The sequence below is a fragment of the Rhodnius prolixus genome, unplaced genomic scaffold (genome assembly GCF_049639745.1).
Source record: "Rhodnius prolixus isolate KJV_2025 unplaced genomic scaffold, Rpr scaffold_3, whole genome shotgun sequence".
Lineage (NCBI taxonomy): Eukaryota > Metazoa > Arthropoda > Insecta > Hemiptera > Reduviidae > Rhodnius > Rhodnius prolixus.
The window spans coordinates 22,126,270-22,137,551 of record NW_027411603.1 but is presented as its reverse complement, the minus strand read 5'-3'; positions in this window follow the sequence as shown (position 1 = coordinate 22,137,551).

Genomic DNA, 11,282 nt, shown 5'->3' with positions numbered 1-11,282 from the left:
GTGCCATCATCCCCTTTGGATGTAGTAGATGAAACCTCCACTACTAAAGAGGTGAAGGTCTTTCCTTACTAGTTCTTTTTGCGCTACTATCTCTTTTGGTCTCGAAGTTCCAAAGGTTTCATAGCGCAATTACTCGAACAGCCAGTGAGAGGCCGTTTCCTTCACATCCTGACACAATCTGCACAACGGTTACGAGCTAATAAGCCCCTCCTTGTACAGATGACTATAATGCTATATGGTGTACTGGGTAAATGTATTGGGGCATAACAGTATATGTTGTTCATGTTCATGTTCATGTTGTTAGACCTGGAATACCCGCAGAGAAGGCAAGTACCCTGAAGAAGTGGCTAACCCACTTTCCCCTACGGGATGAAAGACTGAAACTAGACAGAGTACAATAAACATACGAGTATGTGCTGCGACGTATTGAACCAAATAGGTTTAATACCTGCTATTAAAGATAAATTAGACTGCTCATTTATACTTCAATCACGCTTTAGTAATTAATAACGATTATTTTTTCTTTTTGCATCGAGACATTATAATTATTGTTATTATTAATTCTAAACTATTTAATAAATTTCATATTTAACACATAATATGTAGTTTTGAAAATCTAATTAATCAAAAATCATTGAAATATAAAGTGCATATTATTCCCTAGCAACGGACGAGACCTGCACTCTTTTCAATACGACGTTGCTAAAAGAAAGCCACAAGTACGGCAAAGAGTTTACGTAGATGGTGCAAATAATTACAGTCTTAAATCAACGTCACCAGCAAAGCCTTTATTGTTTCTCTTGATGGTTTACATTCACAAAAGTTCCATTAAAAATCCTACACATCCTCCAGTCTTTTACATTCACATGTACTACCAGAGGGTTTTCGTTAAAAAAAACGAAAAAGTAAATGTTAAAAAAATAACCCTAGTCCCTTAACCATATTCTAGCTCTACCGGATAAGAAGAAAGGAAATGGTAGAAACTGGGTGTTTGTGGTTTTAATCAGGTGTCCTTAGCCAAAATAGGGGGTAAGGATGGAAAGTGGAAAGTGGACGGTATTTGTTGTAAAGTATTAATGTCCGGAGAGGAACTTTACCCTGAAAGGAAGTCAACCAGCAACAAACAAAACCCACTTCCTCCAAATGACCGTGCCCACACTATACACCATACTTGACTTCCTTTATCTTTCCAGCTTTACACTCACTAAACCAGTTATTACATTTCCACTTCCTTTATTCATTGTAGAATTATTTTACCATACTACACTGTGGTTTCCGATTTCATAAATCAACTGGTCGCAAAGAAGGAATCTAGTTATCAGTTTTAATGTTCAAATATGATTCATGCTTGGTGCCTTCCAGTCATTTTAAAGGAACTAGATTATCGATAAAGCCACCTGAATTGAAATAATTAACGTTTTCGATTTAAATATTATGCTTGATATAGTTTATTTAATTGTTTTCTTTGAAATATAATTTCAATAAACTTTTTCAGCACGTTAGATTGTAAAGAGTGTGGTGAAAAAGCCAAAACTACACACGACCTTGTGCGGAGTTTGTTTTTGAATATTATATTATAAAATTACTATCAAAAAATCCGAGTAGGAACAATATCAGTACAATAATGGAAAGCTAACTTTACAGAAAAAGGTTTATTTTGGCTTTTTCTGAAATTTGGGAAGTTTCTAAAAAGTTATCAAGTTTAATTTGATACTTCTCAAAGATCTCTTAAAACCAAATTCAACGTTTCAATAAAATTTAATTAAATACATTTTGGTAAGTGAAACTTGTGAGTTCACAACAGATTTTAAATTGAAAGTGTGCCTATCACCTACTTCAGAAACTGCCTTAGCCTTAGGGTAAACCTAAACCCTGATTGATCACTTCCTAATTTGAAACTCTTGACAACGACGATTTGAAACTCGTCGGGAACTTCTAACTTCTTTTATTTCTCCTTAACTTTTCAAGTAACAGAAAAGAAATACATAATTTAGTTTTGCTTATTCACTTCTCGACTCAAACATGAACGTTTGTGCACGTATTTTTGCCTTGCTCTTTAATCCGTCACACAAATAAATTCCCTAACCTTGCAAATCCTCGCTAGTAGCAAACAGACATGCCAATAACTATATTCAAACTGAAAATCTAACTCTAATTACACTTATCGAGATCGATTGGGATAAAATACTTGATATTCCTTAAATCCGTATGGTTTATCCAAAGATAAAAACTATTTACAGATATTAAACACTAAAGCATTAAACTATTTATAATTAGTAAACTAATACCAATTTTTTCTTTACGACCAACTACCGATTTGGTGTCGTGGACGGAGACGGATAGCAAGATAAGATAAGATTCTAGTAGGGCGGCCCTTAAAGCTTACGCCATTGCAACCCCTTTGGATCTATTGTGGCTCCCCCACTCTATAGCTCGCCCTCCAGACCCGTCCGTTTAATCAAATTCTTAATTCTGGAGAGCGACTGTAGCGTAAAGCTCACAGGTCTTGGTTTTTCCTCCACGAGGAGTAACATCCTTGGCCAGACAAGCCCCTCACACTGACCCTGATAACCCCACGGCCCTGACGAATTAATTCTCCAGTCAGCCTTGGCGAATAGCCTGTGATGAACTCCTTCGCCTGTTTCTGCCCTGTGGTGGCAAGCCATCATTCTTGAGACTTACTCTATAGTTTAATGGCCGCAGTCTTAAGACACTTGGAGATCTGAGGCAGCTAGCAAACATACTTTACTGTAATTTTTTTTCATTAACCATTAAATAAAATTCAAGGTTAGACAGGGAATCGAACCCAGTACCACAATACATATTAGCTTTGGGCCTAGCTTCTAACCGCTCGGCTACCATGGCACCTCATTAAACTATTTATAAATACTAATAACTACAAAAATTTTATTTAAATTGTACTCGATATTCCACCTTTCTGCAAAATAAATTAAAAGTAAATGTAACATCAGTCAGGATTTACGTGCAACTACCAAATCAGGGTGAGTTCCCCATAACCTCCTAATTGGCACTACAACTCGCTTGCGCTAATCTTGGCCTCCTCTATCAGAGTTCGCCATCCAGTATTGGACACCAAGAAGGAGTTCTTGCATCCTTAGTAACACTGTCACTCTCACCATCACCCATAACCTAACTTAAATCATCCATACTATGTTTTAGCTTATAAATACATTCGTAGACCTTCAACTTCTAACTTGCAAATACAAATTGATTTAAAAGCTGTTTCATTTACCTCTCAATCTATCTCATGATATGTGAAGCAGGGATGCTGCGTAGCATATGTGACAATTTAGATGTGAGAGCTGCAGTAGCAGATTAGGTTTCACTATTATTTCAATTTTGGGTTAGATAAAACAAGTAATGAGACTTGCCAACAATTTGTTGCCATATAAAAATGCAAACAGCAACAAAATTTTTAACAAACCAACATCCTTGAAATGTGATATCCTGTAACATGGCTTTTGAAGCAGCCAAAATTTAGGATACTTTAAGATACCAAAACCAAAGATATTAATCATTGCCCTTCTGCGGCCTGGACCAACGCAGTAGTTCACAGCCAAGTCTGTTACTGGTACTACATCTTGTCTTATAGTTGTATATACTTTGTTGTGCCACTGGATGCTGCGGTAGTGGTTGGACTAGTTAAACCATAATTATGCTCTTCGACCCTTAACCTCCTTTAAACTCCTTACTACTGTTGTTGTAAACCCCTCAAGAACTAACTCTTGTTGGTCGCTAATCACGATCGGAGTAGATCCATTAGTGGGTTGGCGTTGGAGATATATTCACTACTCGGAGTACAACTTGCCCTTGCTCACTTGGAGAGGGACCTAGTTCTCCTCAAACTTAAGTTATTTGTTATAGAATTAATCAACGTCCTCCATACTTAATCCCTTATTCCATATTAGGCTATGCCCTCTGTGCTATTCCAAGAATCTCTCTCTCTAAGCCTTTTGATTTCGGTCCAATTAATTTCGTCAGATCCCTACTGTAGAATGAAATACATTATATAAGAAAATAATCTACATTCTATTAGCCTTCCTAAAATTTAAAATTAAAAAATAAGTATTTTTCTTATGAATTATTCTTACTTGTTGCAAACCCAGTCACCAAATTCGAGAGCAAATTGGTAAGCTGGGTTTAAAAAATAAAATAATATTATGAGTAAATTAACGTTAAAATTCCAAAAAAATAATAGTATTTGTACTTTTAGCACTTTAAAGAAATCAATGAGAGCGTTTTCAAAAAAAAACTGGGAAAACTTACGGCGAAATTATATTGAACAACAAGCAAACAAACGGTAAAATTTTCACAAACGCTGTAAGATTTAGAATTCCTATAAAACAATTTGAAAAATTTGGAAAGTACGAAAGATAGAAAATGAAATTCAAATTGTTTAAACTTTCCAAATAAGTGATTATTTTGAACCTGATGGATAAAAAAAAATGTAGAAAACCACTTTCTTATTTCCTTCATATTAATTCCTAAATTTTGTTGAATTTTAAAATTATTTTGACTTTTTTATAGAAAATAGTTAAGAACAATTAAAATCCGTAGAATACTCTCTTAGTAAGTACTTCACTTTTTTTTAATTTATACTTCTATTGAAATTTAAACCTTCACCTACAGGGTACAATAAATAAATGAGATACATGTATATAGTAACGTGGCAGACGTGAATGACGGTCATCCAGCGATGGCCGCCATTAGTCACCCAGTTGGTAACGGGGCCAACGGCGCTTCAGCCGTCTTCGAGGATTGGAGGGTAGCGTAGTTGAAGACAAGTTTGCAGCTAAAGGGTTGGGATGAAATGAGAGTTTTTGATGAAAATTTTTATATCGGATTTTGGCAAGTTCGGAGATGAGTAAAATTTGGAGATCTGTACGTATGTATTGTGTAGTTGCTAACATAAAATGGAGCATCTACTATGCGGCGGAGTATTTTGGATTGGAGTGTTTGCAGTCTATTGATGTTGGATTTTTTAGCTGTTCCGTAAAGTTCGAGTCCGTAAGTCCACATTGGTGTGAGAAGAGCTGTATAGAGTCGTCGTTTGTTCTCTAGTGAGAGTTTTGAGCGTTTGTCGAGTAGTCTGGCTAGAAGGTACCGCACATGGTCGGCTGGTGGGATAGGTGTATGATGTAAGGTGGTGGAGTTTGACGTTTGAGTGTGAAGACTATGTATTTAGACTTAGTTGGTTTAATTTTTATACGCCAGTTTTCTAACCCAGGTTCTACTGAGTGAAGGTGGGACTATAGTGAGCGTACTGCGAGGATAGGGTCAGAGTGTGTGGAGAGAATGGCAGTGTCGTCAGCAAAGATGTAAATAGAGGTATTAATGTTAGAAGGTAAGTCGGCAGTGTAGATTGTGTAAAGTAGAGGAGCTAAGACACTTCCCTGTGGCACACCAGCAAGGACAGGATAGATGGAAGAGTGAGTAGTGCCTTCACGTTTAAAGATGAGACTTCTTATTTAATTTTTGATTTTTCTTATTTTCAAATTCCAAAGCGCCATATTCATTCAAATTCCGCTGGGGCTTCTAAACTCCATTATTCTTCAACAGCAATCTTCATAGAGAAAAGACTAACATGGAACCTTCACTCAAGAAATGACTAAACGTGCCCAACTTCAATACTAATGTCTCTAAAGACTATCCTAATTACTAATTACGGTACTAAGAAGAGACTATAGACCACAAAACAATTGGTAAACCAATGTAGACTAGAATTTGGGGTTCAGCCAATCAAACCAACGTACTTATTATTCGGACGTACCAATCCAAAAACTTCCGACCAATAATTGATGCTATTTTTTTTATGTTTCTGTATCCTTCGATAACAACCTCAACATTCCTCTTCGTACAACAATTTCGCTGAGGCAAAAAGAATAATGAATATTATGCTACTCTCTTTCATTGCACTAATCCTATTACACATTCCTTCGTTTCTCCTACCATTGCTGACAGCCTGCCACGACGACTAGAGGATCCAGGTTTCTTTCGGGACACTGCAGTGCCATTGGTTCACGCAGAGAGCGCTACCTTTGGGTAGTTTTTTTCATCGTATTATCCCGTTCTCCTCTACATCTTATTTACTTATTGTATGTTTAACGGATGGTTTCAAATTTCTAAAAAGAATAAATCTTCTTTCTTACTTAAATTTCAATTGAGCAGGACCTTTCTAAGTCGAAAAAAAACTCGTTTATGTCTTGCTTCTACATTCTAATATTTAAAAGAAGGAATTCAAAAATGCATTAAGATTTTGACGAAATATGCGTATAGTGACAATAAATAAATAAGTGCATGTATGCATTACATTATTAAAACGGAATCATTAACTATTTCCATTTACAGAACTAGTGGAGACGCCAGTTTCATAAAATGTTTTCAAGATGGACTCGCAGAATGAAGGTACGTTTGTAAATATTATCTAGCCGCAGGGATATAAGTGATCCAAGCTCCCTGAGGAGACTACAGCTACCACAACTTAGTCTTGAGAAACGACTAATTAAATCCAAGATACTGGTCTTCTGGGTCGGGCAAAGCCGCAACCTTATATCTTCCACTCTCTTATTATTCCATCTCGGTGCCCGGGTTAGCGCGGGTAGGAGTGTTGAGCAATCTGTCTAGAGCCGCTACCGCTCTCCGCCTTGCTCTTCTCCACTTCTTCGCCGCCAAAGGCAAAGCCTATTTCACAATTAGCTCTCTCTCTGTCTGTTTCTCCTGCTGTTTCCAAGCTTACAGTTAGTCTTCAGATGAGGGAGGCGACTTGCTTTCTAATTGCCGCCTTCCAGTTCCCCACCCTTACCATTTCCAACCCTCATCGCCAGTCGCTCTACGTTATATCCACCTAAACCCATAACCCGACATTCAGACACGACAAATTTCAACCACGAGACAAGCTCCACCACAAAACAGTGATTTCATAAAGCTTTGTACTGTCGCTAATTCACTTTACCTTAGAGCCTCGACTAACCCTCTTCAACTACAGAAGAAGACCAGGGTATATTAATAAGTTTCTACTCAAAGTGACTTTTTCGTCCGCAACAGTAGGAATTCCTCCCGTTTTATAAAAGTTGTTTCTAATCAAATGATACTTTATCAGAAGAAATTTAAACTGCTCCTTTAATATCATTTTTGAAGCTATAAATGTCAAAATGAATGTATTAATTTCTTACTTCTATTAACCTAATCTCCTTAACAAAAACTTAGTTTTAAAAGTTCAGTATAAGGGTTGATTAAACGCCAAAAGGTACACAAATCAGCTAATACCCAACAATTCATTCATACTTCTTCATCATAATTTTTAGAATGTGTTAGATGTCGCTTAGATGACCCTTGTGCTGCCCTTTTATCACCCATAAATATTTTACTGTTAGAATAATAACAGATGTATCTCACCTTGATAGTTAGTATTAAAAAGGCACTTCATTTTAACTCTATTTCAAATTATTCTTGTGATTTATCTTTATTCTGAATAATCATCTCATTCACTCGCACATTAAAATGAAAAAGGGAAAGTTGGAGTTGGTCTTTTACTGCTGTAATTTGAATTACGAAGTTAAAACGAAATTTCAGTCTTGAATTCGTCTTACGTGAGGACAAATTACATAGTTAATAACAAATAAATAATACTTGTAATTATAATTTATTCATTTTCAAACTTTAATTTAATGTAGCCACTTAATGGAGTACTTGTTGTAACCAACTAAAAATATGCATATCTATTTTATATTACACATGTATTACACTGTGGGGTGAACACCTAGATTAACAATGTAATTGAAGAAAATTACATTAACATTTAATATTAACAAACTAGATTAATTATTAATTACATTTTTACTATTAATGCTTAACTACTGCATAAAGTTAAGTACCAATCAGTATAATTGATCAATGAACCTTAACCGGCGATTTTTACTTCCTTCTGCTGCGCTAAAATTGCACTTAAATCAGATGTCAAAAACAGAAACAAAATAAAGTCGGTATTTACATTGGTATATGCATTTTTAATTTTTAGCGTGAAAACAGTTATATATTTCAACATTTTTTGTTTTTTGTTTAAACCTGCGCATGAATAGTTAAATACCCCCTATAACAATCTAAATTAAAAAGTTGTTACTCATTACTGAACATGAAAATGGCCAGCATAAGGGTCTGTGTCGTCTAATACATTCTAAAAAATATGATACTAGAAGTATGAATGAAATGTTGGGTACTTGCTGATTTGTGTACCTTTTGGGGTTTAATCGACCCTTATACTTAACTTTTATAACTGTAAGTTTTTGTTAAGGAGATTTTAGTACCTTTTGGATAGATTTTTCTTTTTGATCCTTGGTTGGAACAAATTTATACGTCCAATGATTTCTTTTAAGGATACGGGTATCGGAAATAATTAGTTGGAAGATCCAGGATGAAAAAAAAAAATCAAATCCAAGTCAGAGAATCCAATACCTTAACAAATCTGCGCTTGAAATCTGCAGTGACCTCATTGGATACAATTCTTCCTGGAATTTCCTTCCAAAAGGAAGGAAACTTCCTTGTGACTCTTCGTGTGAATACACGTTTCGAAGGATAATTAAGTATTAATAAAAATAGATAACGGATTTGGACGAATAAATTGGAACTGACAAGATAATATCAGTATTTGATTACAATCTTAATATTACAATACATAGAATTATAGCCAAACAAATATAAACACAAATATAATGTACGCAAATCTACAGTTCAAAGTTTGTATACTTTTTATAGTGTAGGTGCAATGTACATACGCAAGGGGCATTGCCACTGAGTTGAGGGGTGCCTCTGAGTAAAGAAGACAGTAGAGAGGATGCTCTAGAAGTTTTCCATAATATCTCAGATTAAGTGTCGCTCTACTTCGTCCCTACACAAGCTGTCGCGGCCGTTTTATGGTGTGTTTACCACCGGTTCCATACTCTCAGCTACCACCAACCACTCTTTACTATCTCGTAAAATGTCCATCCCTCTTCAGTCTTGTAGATCATCCACTTTTTAGTGCTAGTACATCATCTTTATTCTGTTTTCTTGCATGCTTACATGTATAACTCCGGTACGTAAAATTAATTTTATTATTAAAAAATAGTTTTTAGAGGTGTATTTTAAATCCTTATTCCAATGAGGTCCAAATCATTATTCAATGAATAATTCCTAAAAATTGAAAATAATTCTACCAACTAAGATATCGATGTGCTAGATCTAAATTCCTTGATCCTTTCGGCGTAAAAAGTGCTCGGTGATGGTGATTTCGAGTTTTTGAAAAACAAATCTATTGAACATTCACATAGCACCGACCAGAAGACCATACCAGAAGATTTTACACCAAAAACTGAAGAACTTTGTAAGTAATCCCGTTTCTAATTCATGTTCTGGCTCCGATCATAATTTCCTAAAAATCATATCTTTCCAAATTCCCCACCAATTCTAAAAAAACAAAACTTACTTTTATCTCCACAACCGCTCTCCTAAACATATTTAAAAATCTCACCATAGGATAAAGTACAACCTACGACCTACTAGCTACTTCGAAGAAGGCACTGACCATGCACGTTTGGAAATCACCATGGCAACTAAATACTCACACAAACCATGAGCCACAACTCTAGTTTCGCAATTTCATACATTCTAAACAAGATAACTTCATCATACTAGGCCACATTATGGATAAGAAAGTTGAATTTCGCACTAAAAAACTCAACAGCCAATCACTTTGCACCATTTCAATGATTGCAACCAATCAGGTGCCCATTACAGCTAAAAATTCACTCATAAACTCAACTGCCAATCAACTTGCACCATTTCAGGGTTTTAAACCAATTTTATGAATTAATTTACAGGAAAATTAATTGAATTTTTTTGAACTCTCATCCTCTAAACCAGAGGTCGCCAAAGTAAAAAATATAGACCCCCAGGGGTCTATTTAACAAAAGTAGGGGTCGATCCGAGCCAGGGGGCCGAAGGAAAAACAATTTCGAACACAATATAGCGAACCTTGCAAAGAAACACCTGGCATACCCATCTCATTAATTAAGAAGCAATACTGTAGTTACTTCACTTATTATTTTTACTTATTTATAATTACTCATTATTTAATAAATACGAGTATTTAGGTATTTAAATTTCAACATTAAGATATTTTTCTTAAAACTATTGTTATACAATGTTCTCCGACTTCTTTTCTTGGCAATTCTCATCTCCTAACCACGCGTAATTTCTTTATCGAAGCGTTCTAATCTACGATATAATACTTTATTAAATTACTTTAATAAATGTTTAAAATCATAAAATAAATGTACAAACACAGTACCTAATAGATAGTTTTATTTTAATTAACTGAAAATTACTTTTATGGGGGTCGATGGAGATTTCGAAAAATTATGTAGAGGTCTATGATCGAAAAAGTTTGGCGACCCCTGGCTCTAAACAATTTCATACATTCTAAACAAGATAACTTCATCATACTAGGCCACATTATGGATAAGAAAGTTGAATTTCGCACTAAAAAACTCAACAGCCAATCACTTTGCACCATTTCAATGATTGCAACCAATCAGGTGCCCATTACAGCTAAAAATTCACTCATAAACTCAACTGCCAATCAACTTGCACCATTTCAGGGTTTTAAACCAATTTTATGAATTAATTTACAGAAAAATTAATTGAATTTTTTTGTTTTCAATCAAATAAGTTAAAATTCTAATTTTTATCGGACGAAAGCCATCTTTTAATTTAGGGCGCATAAAGAAATAAAATCTGAGCTTACGGAGATGTTCTGCCCTTACAGACAACACTGTCCAGTGATGGACAGTGGGATATAAAAAAGGTTGTAAAAAGTGAAAAATTAATTGGCCAGCAGCTGGATTCGAACCCGGGAACTCTTATTATTACTAATGTGATCGTTCAGAAAAGGTTTGTAGAGAATCTTAATATATTCTAGTAATAAGTAGACAAAGATTTTTAAAAAAGTAACTATACTGAAATTTATTTAAATATTTTGTAACTTAAGAGAAATTTTCGCTTTTCTTAAAATTGGTTGCGGCAGAAATAAAAACTTTGGGTTCCATAAAGAAAAACCATAAATACTTTCCTTGCTTTCCCAAACATTATTCTTACTATCTATTGTATTTTTTGCTTTTATTTTGTAGTGACCTGTTGAAAACAAAATAACTCTTCCAGCACTGGAAACCCCTCATCCAGTCTTTCCCGCCATATTTCCAGCAATATTTATATATATATCGGGTAAT